Below are 20,754 nucleotides of genomic sequence, written 5' to 3'. Positions count from 1 at the left end.
TTAAAAAATGAATCAGCTAGATTTTAGGATATGTAGATAGATTGTAGAAAGTAGGATTTTGAGGACAGTTCCTGTTACTGAGTCAACCTCGTTTAAAAATGAATCAGGTATGAGGATATTTCTTCTCTTGCGTCAACCTCTTTAAAAAATGAAAAAACTCCCTTTTCAAGTTAAATATTGAAAGTAAACCTTCATTTCATCCAGCCAGTTGAATGCAATGAAGCCTGGGGGGCATGTACCTCGCTTTGCATCGTTATGCTGGGGGCATGCGAGCTTCTTGAGCATAGTTCCTTGTCTTGTGTCAAGCTCGTTAAAAAATGAAACAAGGGTAGGTTAAGTAGGTAGATTGTAGAGTATTCATGAGCATAGTTCCTTGTCTTGTGTCAAGCTCATTAAAAAATGAATCAAGGATTTTAGAGCACAGTTCCTTGTCTTGTGTCAAGCTCGTTAAAAAATGAATCAAGGTTTTTAGAGTAACGATTTTTGTTAGGTAGATTGTAGAGAGTAGTTTTGAGGATAGTTCTTTTCCTGTGTCAACCTCACTAAAAAATGAAACAACTCCCACGAGTCTTTCCAAGATCTTGAAAGTAAAGCTTCATTACATCCACCTCGTTGAATGAAATGAAGCTTGGGGGGCATGAACCTTGATTTGCATCATTATGTTGGGGGCATGCGAACTTATAACAAGCATAGTTTTTCGTTTCAAGCTTGCATAAACATGAAACCGAATCTGAGCACAGTTCTTTTCCTGTGTCAAGCTCGTTAAAAAATGAAACAAATCATCCTCTACTTGAATCGAGAGATTGACTAGATCTCATAAAAGTTAAGTATTTAGGTTAGTTATTTCAGTTTTTTGCATAATTTTCTTACAGTTTTAGGTCGGATCTTTCAAACGATCTCGTTCATGAACCTTCATTCCATCCAGCTTGTACTTAGTTGAATGAAATGAAGCTGGGGGAGCATGCACTCTAGCAGTTACGCTTAGGGGGCATCAAGCACAGTTTTTGTCTGTTTCAAGCTTGTGTAAAAATGAAACTACTTTGAAGCATAGTTTTTGTCTGTTTCAAGCTTTTGTAAAAATGAAACCTATCTCGAGTCAATTTCAGTTATTTTCAAGACTCGTTAAACTCATGAAAATCCCGAGATTATTTTGCTATCTTTCATTCTCGTAAAACAAATGAAAATGCCGAGTTCTTTCCATCTTTTCCTGCTCGTAAATTAAATTGAAAGTTGGCCATATGAGTACATTTTTATCATTTTTTCGAACTCATTAAAACTTACAAAAAAATGAAAACCATGAGTATATTTTTATCCCTTTTTCGAACTCGTTAAAACTTACAAAAAAGTGAAACCTCAGAGTCATCTTTTAAGCCCTTTTCTGACTCCTAAAATATGAAAAGATTGCCGAGCGTTTCTTTTACATTCGTTAAAACTGAATTAAAAGACGATCCCCTTATAGCTCTTTTCTGACCGTAAAAACAAGAAAAGATTGCCGGGTTTTTGTCGTTTCAAACTCGATATGGAAATAAAACGACGTGTCTTTGATCGCTTTTTACTTTTCAGGTCATGGCACTAATTATGAAAGTACTCCTTGGTCGCAAGATCAAGAGGTTCCCCCAGGTATTATTTTATACTTTTTCAGGCTTGAGGGACACAAATCTACGAAAAAGTTCAACTTGGAGTTTTCTTAAGTTTTTCAGACTCTCTAAAATTGAAAAACGCCGAGTTTCTCCTATACTGGGCTCGTTAAACATTTCACAGTAAAGGACTTGTTCAATTACAAATAGGAACGAACCACTCCTTCCTAGGGTTCGAATCAAAACTGGGTTGGACTCATCCGAAGGATGAGCTTATAATCAAGCATATGTTATCCTCCTCAAGCTTGTTAAAAATAAAGAGGTACTTGCCAGAAATGGTGGGGGAAAAGAGAGAAGAATGAGCCTATTTGTTACCTTTTGTCTCAGAAGAAACTTTATTACCACTCTTGGACACGACACTTTTCATTCACCTGGGTTGGGAAATCTTTTACCTCACAGTTGATCAAACCACTTTTGAAAGTCTTCAACCGGGTTCCGGGGATTAACTTTGAGTTATTTAGCACCAAACCATCTGTCATGTCGTTATGTATCCAAGAGGTCTGCAAACAAAACTTTTATCTGCAAAATACTTGTCATCCATTTGACCATCCCTGAGTCAGTCCTTACAGCAACATTTCTTCAACTTGAACAATGATTTCGTGTTGTGGGCTTGCCTACAACGGGTCACTTTCTATCGACATCAGCACATTATCTAGAGAGATGACTTAGAAATCGTCAGTGCCTTGAAGTCTGCATGCATCAATGGCAGGTTTCTCGCCTTTGACGTCAGTTTACATCATTGACTTTCGATCGAAGGATTCCGTGAAATGTTCGACATCAACTCATTCATTCACATCTCATGGATTGTACTGGGTACTTTGAGAACCATTGACATTACTGGTGGTCTCTCTCACGCTTGTTAACAGTTTACATCATCGACTGGTAATCAAGTGGTTTCTACCATGTTCGACATCGACTCATTTATTCGCATGGTTAGAATCGTACCAATTCGAGAAGTAGGAATGAAGACCCTGGATCGAATCTTTACCATCCAGGCTGCGAGGAGTTTTGTATTCATTATCTAAGTAGACTAACCATAAACAGATGGCTGCGCCCATACTGTGTCTACAAAAGTCTATGATTATGATGTACTGCAAAATCATTTCTGTATCAGAGTAGTTAGTCTGTTAGTTAAGTTTCAATCTGAGTATGGGAATGCCTACCTCAGTGATGATATAATCTTATACATGTATTTTGTGTTGAAAATTGCAGGTTCTGACCAGGTTCTCCACGAGATAATCCTAGAAATGATAAAGCGCTTCACCCGTCCTAGATAATACAAAACCCTAATCTATTCCAGGCTTTGCACTTTAGGGGGCAATCTGTTACACTAAAAAATGTCACCATGGCTATTTACAGTTGGTATGGCTCTATCAACAGTCATTCTACCCTCTTAAGCAAGTCTTGTGCCTCTGCTATCCATGTCAAACTCCAAGAAAGAGAGAAAGTCTTTATAAATATGTTTATCTCTGGGTACGCAGGTTCTCTCAAACCTTGCCTGCGGGTACGCACCTATTGTTCATAAGGTCTGCGTCCAAGGACGCTCTGTATCTAAAGGGGCAGGTGCGTCCCTCTGAAAAGGTTAAAATGCGCAAGTTTTATCTTCAAAAACTTACTTGTGGTCATTTCTAGAGCATTCTAGAAGGTTGTTCGACGTGTATTGAGCGCCTCCAGATGGTTCATGCACCCCTACCAAAGAGGAACTTATCCCATCAATAAGGGAGTGATCCCATCCAAAGAGGGGACTATCCCATTGATGGTGGACCTGATTAACTTCCTCTTGAGCACTATAAATACAGGCATTGGGCCAGAAGGAGGGAGGTTGAAAGCTATACATTTCTAAGGGTAAATGCTGCAGGAATTAGGACTCCCATTTAGAAGCTTGTGAGGAGAGATTGCCATCTTTTCTTGTTCTATTTGGAAGTGGGTGAGCTTTGTCAAAGTAGAGGAAGACTCTTGTGGACCCTGGAAGGAGATTGCACAACACCAAGGCTCAGGTTGTAATGGTTCCTTTTGATTACCTTTAATGCAAATTGGTCCATTCTTCTCAATAACTTGTTGTTTATGGGTTATTTCATGTACTCCTTGGTCTATATGTTGAATATGCTTTGTTTTATGTTATAATCAGGTGCTATTTAATTGTTTGACTGTTGGTGATTGCAGGTTTTGGAGAAAAGGAGGAGCTCATCCAGATCAACAAAGCTTGGACTTCTACAACAGCGTTTGGACAAAGGTAAGAACGAAACACTTGATTTCTCATATCATAATGTATGTTTAGAGAAGGATAGTTCCAGTTTGTTTTGTTTGTCATTAGAATGTCTTAGACTTCTAGGAAGGTCGGTTGTGTCCGCACTCTTGACTGATTCCGTGTGACACTAAGTGCTCTACCTCCACTTCTGTGCCATGTGGTTCTGATGCTCCTAGGGCCAAGCGCCCTTCCTTGTCATGTTTAGTGCTCCTTCACAAAATAGCTTAAGCTCCTATGCCAAGCACCCATCCTACTCAACATGCATCCATGTAAAAGATGCCAACTGGGACATAAGATAATTACGTCCACAAGAAGCGTGCCACCTCAACATGTATCTTGAGGACAAGCATCCATTTATGGTAAGCTCTCCAACTGTCAATTATCCAATATAGCTTATGATACAAGGGGCCAAGATACAAGAAGTGTTCACCACACACCCCAACATCACATGAAGCACACCCCTACCATGGTGTAAGAACTTTCAGAGAAACCCAAACACTAACAGTCCCTTTTGTGAGGAAATTGTTCTCACCAACAATAATCTTCTCCTTTCGCGCCTTAATTGTACATGCCTTTTGCAAGTCTGAATTTGTTGTAGTCTTGGAATTAATCACTGTTCCAACCAATGGTTCTTCAACAATCTAGGATTCTATCCTACTATTTTGAACCTTTCCTTTGCTAGGGTCTTGACCAACCCAAAGTATAAAGTGTTAGACATCTAATCCCCAAATATTGGGTGAATAAATTGTAAATATGTAAATAAAGGTCACACCTCCATGTTATATAATTCTGTTCACATTAACGCATTAATATCAATTCAAGTGTTACTCCTTGGATTGATATGGTATTAGAGTCAAGTATTCCTAACCCCAAGCGTTTCCTTAGTGTTCTATTCACTCAGACTTGTAAGGCTCTAGTATTTTGCTCGCTCAGATTTGTCACGCTTTGGTCTTTAGCTCGTTTAGACATGTCACACTCAGAGTTGTTTGTTGCATTTTACTCCTCTCACACGCATTTCATTGTGCTCTCTCTCTCATAAGAAACCCTTACACTTGCAAATCTAATGCCTATTTGCAGGATTTTGTGTATAGGTGCCTTGAACACGCTCTTTATTGAATGTGTATTGGTGCCTCCTATGACTTGCAACTTGAACATGCTCTATACTGACCACTTGAGACTAATGTCAAACTGTTTCTCTTGTTACACTTTTGGAATGAGCTCGCCTTAATTTTTTCCTATTTAGCCTTGGGCTTGACGGAGCAGGTGGCAAGGAAGAGTGATTTTTCAGGTACTGCCAGGAGCCTCAGCTGGTATGATATGACATTGTTAGATGCTCAAGATCAGGATCCTAGGAGCATGGTGGGAAGGAACAGGTCTTTAGATAGATTTCGTAGTAGGAAACAGGGAAGTTTTCTAGTTCAGAGGGAGCAACTCAACAATAGCGGATAACGTGGTGGTGTTGGAGACAAATTCAGGTGGAGGAGGTTCTTCTAGAAGTACCTTCCTCGCTAAGGGGGAGTGTTGAAAATGTAGCGAGTAAAGGTCTTCTAGTTTGTGACTTAGCCAGTGAAGACCTCAATTTGTCTTTCTCTAGCATGAGTGTGAACTCATGAGTTAGCCTTAAGTTAGGATGAGCTTGTTTCTAGTTTACTGGAATGATTACGAGATAGCATGCGTAGAGTTGGAGCTTCAATTAAGTTGAGTCCTCATCAGTTTGACTACAGAATGAGGTGGCAGTTACAAGTTCAGTTAGAGTGAGTTAGTCTTTAGTCTTGATTGAAGGAAGAACAAGTTAAGACTCCAACTGTTGATTGGAGAGGGAAAGAGTATCACTCAGTTAAATCGCTATCAAAATTCGATCAAAAATTGAACTGGGCCTTCCTTGCATTCTCAAATTGGGTCTATAAAGAGGAGGACGAAAGCACATAATTGACACAAGTTTGTGAGATCATCTTTGATTGTGGAGAGTGCAAAATTGAGCATCAATTGAGTGCAGTTTTAAGAGCTTGTGTCCTAACAAATAATAGACCATAAGCGCACAAGGATTTAGGAGGATTTGTGCTACAAAATAGGGGCTGATTTGCACAAGGAAATAGGGATCTAGTATGCTAGGAAATAGGGACCTAATGCGCAAAGGAATATGAGCTTCTGATGCGCAAAGATCAAGGAGCAAGGTTCAGGGATTACAAGGACGAGTCAAGGCTTTAACAGGGGAACAATTGTGTGATAGAGGGCGGAGATCAAGCAATGATCAAGGCAAGTCGGGATCAATTGTATCAGCTGATATTAGTGAGAAGAAGCATAATGTTTCTCAGAGACAAATTGCTTTGTAATAGATCCAATTGCTCTCGATAAAATACCACAACAAAGACTGCAAGTTTTCCCTTTTGGGTTTCCTGGGTAAACAAGCATGTCAATTGTTGAAATACTGGGAGGGGGGTGAATCACTATTTCTTATCAATTAGAATATTTTTAACTTAATAGAGCATTAATTGTTATTAGCAGTAGATAAACGTAAACATTCATCAACACCATTCAACAATGCACAACAATAAAGACAGTAGACAAAGTTTTTTAGGTGGAAACCCCTCCGGGACAAAAACCACCAAACGCTTCTGAATATTTGTCTTTCAATAAAATGTACATCAATATTTTCATCTCCAACTAAAGGAGGCTCCAACTCCCTGATTTATTGGCTTCAACCTGTAGGATGCTTGTTAATTTTAGATAACAATGTACGTTCTATGCTTAACACAATTTACTTCGATGTTCATTAGCAGCGCAATAACAATTTCCAATTATTTCCAGTAGCAATCACATCAACCATTAATCACATTGACAGTAAATGTAGATAGAACATAAAAACAAATGCAGGAGACAAGCCAAGACAAGAGGACACTAGATGTGGCGGATGCTAGGGAAAAACCCCAATGTGGGGAAAACCCTTTGATCAAATCTTCTTATTATTATTCAGTAGTTTAGCAGAGAGAGAGAGGACAAAAGTCAAATAGACTAGCCAAATACTGCAGCCAAATCAGCCCTGTCAAATTTTGCAGTCAACTGTAGTCAAACTTCAGCCCTAACCAGAAAGTCAACGCTGGTCAAATCAACAGCAAGACTACCTTCTTTGAAGCTCGGTCAAAGGCAGATTAATTCAGCCTCCATCAATGGTCAAAGTCAACCCAAAATAGTCCCTCAAACATTGGTCAATCTCGGTCAAACAACAGTTAGCCCTGTGGTCAATGCTAGTCAAACACTTCCAGATACCTCGATTTCCGTGCCAATAAATGCGGCCTCAAGAGAACGAAATTATGCCTCCAAAAATGCAGTCAAATTTGATAAAAAAAACTTTGGTCAACAGTATGAAATGTTCTATTTTAGCCCAGAAAAACAGTCCTCACTGCATGTGTGTGTGAGAGAGAGAAGATGCCCAAGCTGAACGAACCAATCTGATGAAGAGAGAGAAGAATGTGTGAGTGAATGATGTCCAAATGAGATGTGAGGTCTCTTCTATTTATACACTTTGTTGTGGGTGAAGAGACACATCTATTGGGCTTCTTGAGCTTACATTAAGCTGAGGCCGACCTAAACAATTTGTACATGTGAGAGGATAAATTCAAAATCACACTTTTGCTTGTCCGTATGAGATGATCTTTATATCAAACTTGGACCTCTCGCAAAGAGGAATCTAATGCAGTCCCAAGGTGGAATTTGGCCCTAGTTGCCAATTTTAACACTCCCTCTCAACTAGGGATAATTCTACCTGTCAATCCATCTGTCATCATCATGCTATCATGTCGTCATGTACCATCTCTGTCTTCATGCTCTACTGAACCATGAAGTAATAATGAAGAAGAAGTGATCGAGATTGAGTCACAAGACCTTACCACTCTCCACTGAGGAAAGTCAGTCCTTAATCCCAGATCAAGTTGTTGAATACCATGCGTCCTAGTCATAGGGAGTATGGTAGTACATGATGCATCCATCAGTAGTGCTATGGTCCCTAACCACTTTTCCCAACTCATTGGCCAGATGAGAGGTACTTCCCATGAGTCCTGGACTCCATGGGTAGGATGCATGCGAGGGCATCGACAGGAGAAGGTGAACCACTTGTCCTACTCATATGCCATAGGAGAAGGTGAACCACTCATCCTATGCATATGTCAATTGTAGGGGAAGGTGAACCACTCACCCTACATACATGTGTTTGCAATCGTAGGGCAAGGTGAACCACTCACTCTACACACATGTCAATCATCATGGGGTATCACAGGGGAAGGTCAACCACTCACCTTGTACATAGCGCACCACTAGGGGAAGGTGAACCACTCACCCTATGGTCACTCATAGCTTCAAGAAGTACCCCAAGCTCCCAGGAGCTCCTAGAGCTCAATGTTCAACTCATGCGAGACCCTCATAGGAGGGTCTTTCCATGACTCCAAGTCTCTCTTTCAATGTTAAGAATTTGACCTTCCCTAAGAGCTTTGTGAGAATATCTGCGACCTGCTCATCTGCCCTGATGTGTTGGAGTCTTATTGCTCTCCGTTGTACCATATCTCGGATAAAGTGGTACCTGATATCAATATGCTTGGAGCGGTCGTGGAACATGGGATTCTCTGAAAGGCGAATCCCACTCTGGTTTTCACAAAATATCACGATGGTATCCAGCATGTGCTCGAATAGCTCACTGAAGAGCTTCCTCAACCAAACAACTTCACAACAGGCCATGCTCGCAGCAATGTATTCGACCTCAGCGGTGCTTAAAGTAACCAATTTTTGCTTCCGGCTCATCCAAGATATTGAAGTAGACCCCAAAGAGAAGGAACACCCAAACTTGTTTTTATGATCCACCATATTGCCAACCCAATCAGCATCAGTATATCCATGTAGCTTCAAATTCCTAGCAGTGTATCTCAGTCCATAGTGGATTGTGCCTTGGAGATATCTCAAGAGATTCTTAGCAGCAATCCAATGAATGTGATGAGGCTCGACCATAAATTGACTCAACGTGTTCAAAGCGAAGCATATGTTAGGACGTGAGTTTACCAAGAACATCAGGGCCCCCCAAGTTGTCGATACTCAGAAGGGTTCGCTAATCCGGGCCCAACAACACTTCCACATAGCTTCATGAAGTTGAGTTCCATCGGAGTAGACACGGATTTGAAATCCACAATCCCACACCTCTCAAGTAGCTTCACAATGTATTTTCCTTGAGAAAGGAAGATCTCACCTGTCTTTTGCCAGACCTCCAACCCTAGGAAAGAGTGCATCAATCGTAGGTCCTTCATCTCGAATTCAGAAGCCAACTCCCTCTTGCATTGATAAATGAGAGGGTCATCATCTATCAGAAAGCGATCATCCACATAAAGGACCAAAATGAGAGGCCTATCCTTTTCAACCTTGAAGTATAGGTTCGGGTTAGCATCGCTCCTTGTAAACCCCAACTTCATAATATAGCTATCAATCCTTTCATACCAAGCCCTAGGAGCTTGCTTCAATGCATAGAGGGATTTCTTCAACTTGCATACATGTGTCTTACGGTGTTGAACTTCCAAACCCTTAGGTTGCTCTACATAGAATTCCTCCTTAAGCGAGCCATGCAAGAAAGTAGCTTTGCCATCCATTTGGTGTAGGCTCCATCCTTGAGAGGTAGCAAGGGCTATGATCGAACAGATAGTGGCATATCGGGCAACCGGTGCAAATATCTCATCATAGTCTATTCTTTCCTTTTTAGAGAAGCCTCGAGCAACAAACTTGGCCTTGAAATTTTTAGCACTCCCATCAGCTCCATGTTTGATTTTGTAAAGCCATTTTGAAGTGACCACTGACTTGTCCTTGGGTTTAGGAACCACATCCGAGACATCATTCTTCATGATCGATTCATATTCCTCGTTCATCGCATCCTTCCAAACTTGGTGCTTCACGGCTTTATCAAATGTACATGGCTTAGATTGAACTATGGTACACATAGCAGCTAAGTACCTTTGGTACTTGATCGGTTTCTTGCTTTCACGAAATGTCCCCATTGGTGCAACATCTCTCTCAGCATCTTCAAGCGTATCTTTGAGCCACAAAGGTATTTTTCTTGAAGTAGAGGGCTCACTAGGAGGTGGATCAATGGGATCCATCGGACCTTCAATCCTTAGTAGCCCAATAACAATTTCCAATTATTTCTAGTAGCAATCGCATCAACCATTAATCACATTGACAATAAATGCAGATAGAAAATAAAAATAAATGCAAAAGACGAGGATACCAGATGTGGCAGATGCCACGAAAAAACCCAATGTGGGGAGAACCCTTTGATCAAATATTCTTATTATTATTCAATAATTTAGCAGAGAGAGAGTAAAAGTCAAATAGACTAGCCCAATACAAAGTCAAATCAGCCCTTTCAAATTTTGCAGTCAACTGCAGTCAAACTTCAGCCCTAACCAGAAAGTCAACACTGGTCAAATCAATAGCAAGTCACCTCCTTTGAAGCTCGGTCAAAGGAAGATTAATTTAGCCTCCATCAAGGGTCAAAGTCAACCCAAAACAGTCCCTCAAACATTTGTCAAACTCGGTCAAACATAGTCATCCCTGTAGTAAAAAAACCCAGTGGTCAACGTTGGTCAAACACTCCAAAACACCTTGATTTCTGTGCCAATCAATGCTGCCTCGAGCGAAATTCTGCCTCAAAAAATTAGTCAAATTCGGTCAAAACAACCTCGGTCCACGTTGGTCAACCATATGAAATTTCGGTTTTGTTTTAGCCCAGAAAAACAGGTCTCCTAGTTGCACGTGAGAGAGAGAGAGAGAGAGAGAGAGAAGATGCCCAAGCTGAACAGACCAATCTAATGAAGAGAGAGAAGAATGTGTGAGTGAATGATGTCCAAATGAGGTGTGAGGTCTCTTCTATTTAAACACTTTGTTGTGGGTGAAGAGACACATCTATTGGGCTTCTTGAGCCTACATTAAGTTGAGGCTGACCTGAACAATTTGTACATGTGAGAGAATAAATTCAAAATCACACTTCTACTTGTCTGAATGGGATGATCTTTATTTCAAACTTGGACTTCTCGAAAAGAGGAATCCAATGCAATAATCATCTCCATCATATGCGCTGTCCCAAGGTGGAATTTGGCCCTAGTTTCCAATTTTAACAACGCTTCAATGACTTATTTACCAATTGCAACTAGGAGGACGCTCCAATGGTTTACAAGCTTCAACTTGAAGGATGCTCCAACACCTTGTTTATCAGCTGCAACTAGATGGACACTCCAATGCCTTGTGTAGGCTCCAACCTACCCTAGCTCCACCCTTCCACCCTGATTAGCCGACGAAATACATTTCACAATTTTTAGACTGGATCCACCTGTGCTCAAAATCAATACAAAGAAATTGCAATAATCAAATTTGCTATTGTTCAATCTGCACGTCAAACTCTAGCTGTCAATGTCAATGTTGTACTTCATCTTCTGCTGTTGAAACTATTACTTGTCACTCTCACTGCCACTGCACACTTCAAGCTGTTGCCACTGAACACTTCAAGCTACTGCCACACACAGTCACAACTATCTTACTGTCATTGTCAAGGTGATTGCCACATCCAACTCACTGCCAGACATTGCTGTCATATTCTTAATCATGATGCTGTACTATCTAGGCATCATTGTCAAAGAGATACACCATCACTGTCAAGGAGATACAAAGGTTATTGCCAAGTTCACTATATATAACTTGCATCAAGGTCACTTCAGGTCATTGTCAAATGGATCAACATAATCACTATCATATCATGCACCATAGTTATATTACAAGATTACGATCATCAAGATCTGCAGGGGTTACTATCATGGTGATCACTGTCTCATTGTATTGAATAAAGAATCAAACCCTAGCTACAATAATGTTGCCTTGTTCCTATTCGACTGCATTGTTCAATTGGTACAATATTGTTGTCAATCCCAAAGCAATATTAAAATGCTGCTGGAAATATCAATGTTGTATGATGTTAAAATTGGAAACTAGGGCCATATTCCACCTTGGGACAACTCAATTGATGGAGATGATGATTGCATTAAAATCCTCTTTTCAAGAGGACCAAAATTGATATAAAGATCATCTCATTTAGACAAGCATAAGTGTTATTTTGAATTTATTCCCACACGTGTAAATTGTTCAGGTCAGTCACATCATCATGTAGGTTCATGAAGCCCAATAGACATGACTCTTCACCCACAATGACTTCTATAAATACAAGTGACCTCTCATCGCATTTGGCATCATCATCACTTACACATTCTCTCTCCTTCTCTCATTGGTTTGTACAACATTGGGCATTCTCTCTCTGACATGTGTGGCACAAGGACAAATTTATGGGCTGAGTTGCAGGGCCAAAAATTTCAGGAAGCAGACCAAGTTTGACCAACGTTGACTAGGGGTTCTTTGACCAGATTTGACTGCGATTTTTGGGGGATTGTTTCTGTCTTCCTAGACCATATTTCTAGGCATATAAATTGAGAGAATCTAGGCTGTTTGACTAGCGTTGACTTCAGGGTTGACTGCAATTTTGATCACAAAAAATTACAACAGTTTTTCTCTCTCCTTTGACTGAATTTGATTGGACTGTTTTTGGCTGATTTTGACTAACAAGAAAGGTTGAGTTTGACTGTGGTTGATCGAGCTCAAGGAGGCAAGTTTGACAGCTACGTTGACCATTTCTGACTTTCTAGTTAGGGTTGATTTGACTGCCGATTCTCACAGGGTTGTTTTGACTTTGAATTTGGCAAGTCAATTTGACTTTTGTACTCTTTCACTCTGTTGAACATTTTGATATAATAATAAGAAGAATTAATCAAAGGGTTTTCCCCACATTGGGGTTTTTCCCTAGTATTTGCCAAATCTGGTGTCCTCTCGTCTTTCCTTGTCTTTTGCATTTTGTTTCATGTTTTATCTCCTTTTACTGTCAATGTGATTAATGGTTAATGTGAATGCTATTGGAAATCTAAATTGGAAATTGTCATTGGGCTACTAAAGGAACATTGAAGTAATTGTGCTAAGCATAGAACATACCATTGTTAACTAAAATTAACATGGTATCAAAGCATAGGTGAAGACAAAGCCCAAGCAAGAGAGAGAAAAGCAATCACTAAGAGAAATCGGTTGGTTAAGACTATTGATCTAGCTTCAATGGTTTCTACATCTTACTTCAAATCTGAGGATAAGCTCAAGGACAAATCTAACTATCATTCATGGAATATGACTTTGGACTTGACTTTGGAAGAGCATGAAGCCATGGACTATGTGAAGGGAAGAGTGGTGGAGCCTCCTTCAAATGCACCTGCTGCTGCAAAGACAAAATACAAGAAAGGTGAGGTCAAAGCTAAAATAATTATTATGGACTCGCTTCAAAAGCATTTGGTTGTTTATATTTCTGATTTAGTAACATCTAAGGAGATGTATGAAAATCTAGTTGGGATGTTCATAGTTAACAATGAAAATCAAATCCTCTTTCTCAAGAACAAGTTGAAGGACATCAAGATGGATAAAGGGGAATCTATCCAATCCTACTTCATGAGGATTACAAAAATCAAGAATGACCTTCTGTCTATTGGAGAAGTTGTTTCTAACAGGGGGGAGCTCACTCTCATCGCTATAGAATTCCTAGTTTTGATGAATTATTGGCTAGATGCACTCAAGAAGAGACGAGGATGATGGAGAGAGACAAGCCTTCAAATGGAAATGAATCTAATGTTTTCTCCTCTCATGCTAAGAGGAAGAATAATGATGCTCCAAGAAAATAGGGTCAAGGATTCAAGCAAGGAACAAAAGAAGGAAGAAAAGGAAGGTGCTACAATTGCAACATGTTTGGCCATTATGCTAGAGATGGTCCTCACAAGAAGGATACTCCAAGGGATGATGACAACAACCACAACAACTATAAAGGCAATGGCAATCAAAGGAACAACAGGTTAAACAATAAAGGAAAGAGGAATGCTCTCGCTGTTCGAGATGGAAATGGTCGATCTCCCAAAAGAACAAGAAATTCTAGGTATGAGGAAAGTAATGTTGTAGGAAAACAAAAGAATTTTATCTTATTTTCACTTTATCCACTGCCTCTCCCCCGGATACTTTGGATCATTGGTTGATTGATAGTGGAGCCTCAAGGCACTTCACTGGGTACAAGGAGGCCCTCCCAAATTTGGTTGAAAGGAAGACTAATTTGGAAATCATACTTGGAGATAATGCCACCTATCCCGTGAAAGGAATAGGTACTGTTAGTCTTCACTTGAATCAAGGTCAAACCATTCATCTACCAAAAGTGTTGTATGTGCCCGATTTGAATAAGAACTTGGTGTCTATTTCTACGATGGAATATAAGGGCTTCAAGGTAGCATTCGTTGATGGAAAGGTATGTATTTGGCAAAGAAACCCTAAAGATGCTTTTACACTTGGATTTAGGGTTGAAGGTCTCTATCAAGTTAGAGAAAGTCCTTTGGGAGCTTTGACTTGCGATACCTCTCTTCAATCTGAATTATGGCACTGAAGATTTGCTCACCTTCATTACAAAGCCTCAACTGATCCAGGTGGATATTGGTGGCCACCCGCCTATTCCACTTGGATCCCCACCATCGTTTCTTTCAGTTTTTCAGTTTCCTTATTTGTAGCACAATTTACTATTTTTGGCAGTTTTTCCGGTCCTGAACTTCCGGTGCTGTTTTGAGGCCCTAAACGACATTTTTTGGGAAAACTAGGACCAACATGACATAGAACAATGTTGGTCATTCAAAAATTGTAGTTCTTGGATAAATCTTTTTAACGAGGTATTGTGTGTCAAACGAAGATCGTATGTCAAAGTTACGACCTCGGGAAGTTGATGTACCAATTTACCCAAACGGGGCCCATAGTTTGGCGCTTCATCTCCTAGAGTTAGGTTTTTGGATGTTTAGGATTTTCCATTGTTTCTCAACAATAAATAGGCCTTCGAGCCTCATTGTAACACAATTCAGAGGCATGTAGCCGCCACATCTCTTCTCAGAGATAAGCTACCATCGCTCGAGCTAGTCTTATTTCCATTCTATTTGTAAGCATATTTCAGTATTTTACATTAATGAAATAAGTATTATTTCTCCTGCATCTCTGTATTTATGGTTATCTATGTAATTTGTTGTGTTCCTGTTTAAATCCGGATCAGTGGTATTAGAGCGGTCTGCTCGTTCTCTGTTTTTCTTTGCATGTCCCCAACGAGGTCGGGATATAAGAAGTTAGGGCTCGATCTGGTTGAATCTTTGCAAGATCAACCCTGCAAACCTTGACAACCTCCATGGCAGAAGAAAAGAAAGACGAGGGGGGCAGGGGATCCTATCAAAATATTGCTCGAGGAGGCTCGCGAGAAATAAAGGAACGCGATGATGGATAACTTTGCCCAGATCCTTCAAAGGTTACCGTTGGTGGCGCATCCACATCCAACAGCCATTCTAGAGGCTCTACTCCTTTTAAGATACAAGTAAACTTTGACATTCCCGAGGGCCAAATAGATGCAGACACTGTAGATAAATGGTTAAATCTGCTAGAAGGATATTTTTCTATTTGTGATTTTTCCAGCTGGGAAAAGTTTACTTTTGCTCTTCTCAAAGCCGCTTCCCACGTCAAGGATTGGTGGGAAACCTGCTGCGAGCAGCACGACCTCACTGTTTTCAACCATGCCCACTTGGAATTCATTTCAGGATGCCATCAAGGAGCAGTACTACCTTGTCGGAAACTACGAGGATAAATACATAAAGTGGACCACGCTGCAACAGGGCAGGGACCAAGATGTGCCAGAGTTTACCAATGTTTTTCATACCCTTCGCATGAAGTTGGGTATCAAGGATTTTGAGAAACATTTGGTACTCAAGTACTGCGGTTGCCTACACAGGTACATCCAGGACGAGATGGAGTTCCTTGACATCTCCTCTCTCGGCACGGCGTACCGATACGCTGTCAAGATCGAGCAGAAGTTTAAACAGAAGAAGCGAGACTTTGGATTTGCGAATCCGAAGCAAGGAAAAGGTGCCCCCAAAGCACAGAACAAAGGACAAAGCCAAGGCGGGGCGACCTAGGACAACCGCCAAAGCCGCAAGCACAGAACAACACCACGAAGCCGAAGAAGGACACGGGAAAGTGGTGCGAGTTCCATAAGAGCTCCACTCACAACACAAGTGAGTGTCGGGCCAAGCAGTCATTGATGGCCGAGCTGAAGGCTTCAGAATCAGATGCATGTTCCAACTCTAAGTCAGAACCTAACAAGGGGAATGACAAAGGGAAGAGATTATTGATGCGGAGTAGAACGCCACCATTACCACCACGAAGATCCAGAAGGAGGAACCTGAAGATCCAGAGGAGGAGGAGTGCCTATTCCACTCCCAGATGTGGGTAAAGGGTTCCCCTCTACAGTTCATTGTTGGTAGTGGGAGCCAAAAGAACCTCATTTCGACAGAGGGCGTGAAGCGACTGGGCTTACCGACCACAACACACCCACAACCATACACTATAGAGTGGCTTCACCAAGGAAGGGATCTTCGCATGAGCTAGCAGTGCTGCCTTCCATACAACATCAAGCCCTTCATGGATGAGGTATTATGTGACGTTGCTCCCCTTGATGTTTGTGATGTATTATTAGGCCAACCATACTTGTGGAAGAAACATGTTGTGTATGAGTCAAGGCCTCGCGTTGTTATTGTTACTTTGGGAAATAAGTTGTACAGGATACCAGAGGTAGCATCGCCTACCGCCATCTCTTTGGTTACTGCAAAACAATGTAGTAAGCTCATTTCCAAAACCAGGAAATTTGTTTTCCTGATGATACGCCCTCAGGGAAAGAAGAAGACAGTGGCCATGACCTCCAGATAGGGCCCCTCCGCACAACAACAACAGATGGACAAGGTCGTGGAGGAGTACGAGGACATCTTCACCTCCCCTGTGGGGTGCCTCTGCACTGTTAGGTCAAGCACTCCATTGATCTGACCCCAAGTGCGTCGTTGCCCAAAGGACCAATCTATCGGCGATCCATTCTGGAGAATGACGAAATCAAGAGGCAGATTCAGGAACTGCTGCAGAAAGTTCACATCCGGCTGAGTTCATCGCCCTGTGGGAGCCCGATCGTGTTGGTACAGAAGAAGGATGGGACTTGGAGACTCTGTATTAACTATTGGGCGCTGAACAAAATCATTGTCCGGAATAGGTACCCGATCCCACGGATTGATGACCTTTTGGACCAACTCAAGGGGGCAAAATATTTTAGCAAGATCGACTTGAAGTTCGGATATCACCAGGTACCAATCGAACCCTCTAATGTGTGGAAGACTGCCTTCAAAGCGAAGGAGGGCCTTTTTGAATGGTTGGTTATGCCTTTTGGGTTGACGAATGCTCCTGCAACCTTCATGAGGCTGATGGATGGCATCTTGCGGCCATTCACCAACTCATTTGTAGTGGTATACTTGGATGACATCCTGATCTTCAGCCAGAGTTGGTAAGAGCACCTCCACCACATCCGACAGGTTCTCCAAACACTGCGGCAACACAAGCTGTGTGCCAATTTGGAGAAATGCACTTTTGGCATGACCCAGGTTCAGTATCTGGGATACATTATTGATGAACGAGGGGTGCATGTGGATCCAACCAAGATCCAAGTCATTTGGGATTGGCCAGCCCCAACCACTCTGACAGAGCTTCGTAGCTTTCTGGGTCTTGCCAATTTCTACCGCATGTTCGTGTTGGGATTCTCTCATATCACTTGGCCCTTGAGTCAAGTCACCAATGGAGGAGCGAAAGAAAAATTCTTTTGGTCTGAATCTCAACAGAAGCCATTCGCAGAATTGAAACATCGCCTCTGTTCTGCACCAATGCTCACTTTCCCAGACTTGCAACAACCATTTGAGATCGAGACAGATGCCTCTAACTATGCTGTTGGGGCAGTCCTTACTCAACAGGGGCATCCAGTGGCATATCACAGTGAGACACTTTTAGACACAGTCCAGAAGTATCCAACTTATGACAAATAGATGTATTCCATTGTGTAGGCCTGCTGACAATGGAAGCATTGCATTTTGGGGAAGGAAACGGTCATCCACACAGACCACCAACCCCTGCAGTTCGTACAAACGCAAGGGAAGTTGCAGAATGATCACCATCAGAAGTGGTCCACATACCTGCAAGAGTTCCATTTGGATCTCAAGTATAAGAAGGGTAGCACCAATAATGTTGTAGACTGCCTCAGTCGACTACCGATCATGGCGTTAACCACTGTGCTCAACTCTTGTGGGCACAAGACTTTTGATTGGCCACTTCTCTACAAAAGCGACCCAGAATTCGGCCACACATACCATATGCTCTTGGAGGGTCAACAAGTTCCAGATTTTCACTTCCAGGATGCCTTGCTATGCCACTTGGGAAACCTTTGTGTTCCTTCAAGCGAGCAAGCCAAGATGATTTGGGAAGCATACTACAGTCGGTCCACTTGGCATTTCGGGGTCGAGAAAACAGTGGCAGTATTGCAGAAGTATTTCTATTGGTCGAATCTTCGACAGGATGTCAGGAAGCACATCGGATCCTGCACTTCTTGCGCCATTGCCAAACCGACCATCAAGAAGCAAGGCCTCTATACTTCGCTGCCTACCCCTAGTCAACCTTGGGAATCCATCTCCATGGATTACATGTCAGGTATTTCTTCTACTAAGCATGGAAACGACTATGTTTTTGTGGCCGTCGATAGATTCTTGAAGATGGTTATTATGGTGACCTGCAAGAAGAATATCACAGCAGAAGTCATTGCTAAACTCTTCTTTGAACGAATGTGGGTACACTTTGGGATCCCACAGTATATCATCTCAGCTCGGGACAACAGGTTCCTCAGTACATTTTGGTCTATTGTTTGGTCGATGCTGGACACCAAGCTCATTAAGTCAACAGCTTTCCATCCCCAAACTAATGGCCAGACGGAGGTCGTCAACAAGATTATTCATTATTGTACACATTCTGCGCATGTACAACTCAAAGCATCCACGCACATGGGATGAGAGCCTCCCCTATGTCCATCATAGCTATAATTGAGCTCTCCACAACTCAACTGGCCACAGCCCTTTTTAGATGGGCTTGGGATTCTATCCACTATGTCCCATTGATGTGACCATACCATTTTCAACTACTCAGGCAGATTCAGCTCATGTCCAATTGGAAGCCGATAAGGCAAACAACTTCATTGAGCACATCCAACATATCCGCTAGCAGGTCCATGACATTTTGGATAAATCAAATGCCAAGTACAAGCAGCAACACGATTAACATCGGGTGCCACACAAGTTTCAGGTGGGCGACAAAATCTAGTTGCATTTGCAGAAGGAATGCCTTACCGGAGCCTATCTGAAACTCAGACCACTCCGATATGGTCCTTACACCATTACCAAGGCTATGGGAGACACTGCATTTGAGCTTAGCATTCCCCCATTCCTTGGCGTGCACCCAGTGTTCAATGTGGACTGCCTTCGATCATACTTCCCACCATTGCTGGACACATCAGACATTGTAGAACAACTCACACCTACACAGTTAAATCTAGATTGCATGGAGCAAGCCACAACTGATCGGATCATGGACATGCAGATCAAGAACACCCAACAACAAAGGATTCAACTATATCGAGTTGTCAAAGCAAGCCAACTCCTACACTAGGGCAAGTGGCTCACTAGGAACCAAGTTCAGCAGAAGTTTCCTCATCTCATGGAGGAACTCAAAGCAATAGGGACCATTGCTTCCTAAGAGGGGAGGAATGATCCAGGTCATATATTGGTGGCCACTCGTCTATTCCACTTGGACCCCCACCATTGTTTCTTTCAGTTTTTTAGTTTCCTTATTTGTAGCACAATTTACTATTTTTTGCTTTTTTTTGGGTCCTGAACTTTCGGAGCCGTTTTGAGGCCCTAAACGACGTTCTTTTTGAAAACTAAGATCACCATAGATCATAAGCCAATTTTGGTCACTCAAAATTTGTAGTCCTCGGATAGATCTTTTTAACGAGATATTGTGCACGTCAAACGGAGATCGTATGCCAAAGTTACGACCCCGGGAAGTTGATGTACCAATTTACCCAAACGGGGCCCATAGTTTGGCGCTTCATCTCCTAGGGTTAGGTTTTTGGATGTTTAGGGTTTTCCATTGTTTCTCAACAATAAATAGGCCTTCGAGCCTCATTGTAACACAGTTTAGAGGCATGTACCCGCCACATCTCTTCCTAGAGATAAGCTACCATTGCTCGAGCTAGTCTTATTTCCATTCTGTTCGTAAGCATATTTCAGTATTCTACATTAATGAAATGAAATATTATTTCTCTTGCATCTCTGTATTTATGGTTATCTCTGTAATTTGTTGCATTCTTGTCTAAATCCAGATCATCACCTGGAATAAAGAAGATGGTCACAGGTATTCCTGAGTTCAACATGAAGCTTGAAGGAGTTTGTCAGGGTTGTGCAACTGAGAAACTTACAAGGGGACCATTCCTTTCAAGTGAAAGTCAAACTTCCGATATTCTTCAATTGGTTTGTTCTTACCTATCTGGTATGTTGCCCATAACTTCATTGGGAATATACTTATACTATGCAATTTTTGTGGATGACTTCTCTCGCAAAACATGGATCTATTTCTTAAAGAAGGATGAAGTGTTCAAATGGTTCCATTCTTTCAAATCCTTGGTAGAAAATCAAACAGGGAAGAAGATCAAAATATTGAGGACCAACAATGGAACTACATATGAAACAAATGAATTCAATGAATTTTGTAGAGAGGCTGACCTTAAGAGGGAGACAACTATTCCATACACTCCTGAGCAAAATGGTCTTGCTGAAAGGAAGA

This window comes from Pinus tabuliformis, chromosome 3_1 (genome assembly GCF_031772625.1).
Source record: "Pinus tabuliformis cultivar Carrire ecotype Pingquan chromosome 3_1, CPIR1, whole genome shotgun sequence".
NCBI classification, from domain to species: Eukaryota; Viridiplantae; Streptophyta; class Pinopsida; order Pinales; family Pinaceae; genus Pinus; species Pinus tabuliformis.
This window is presented reverse-complemented; position numbering follows the sequence as displayed.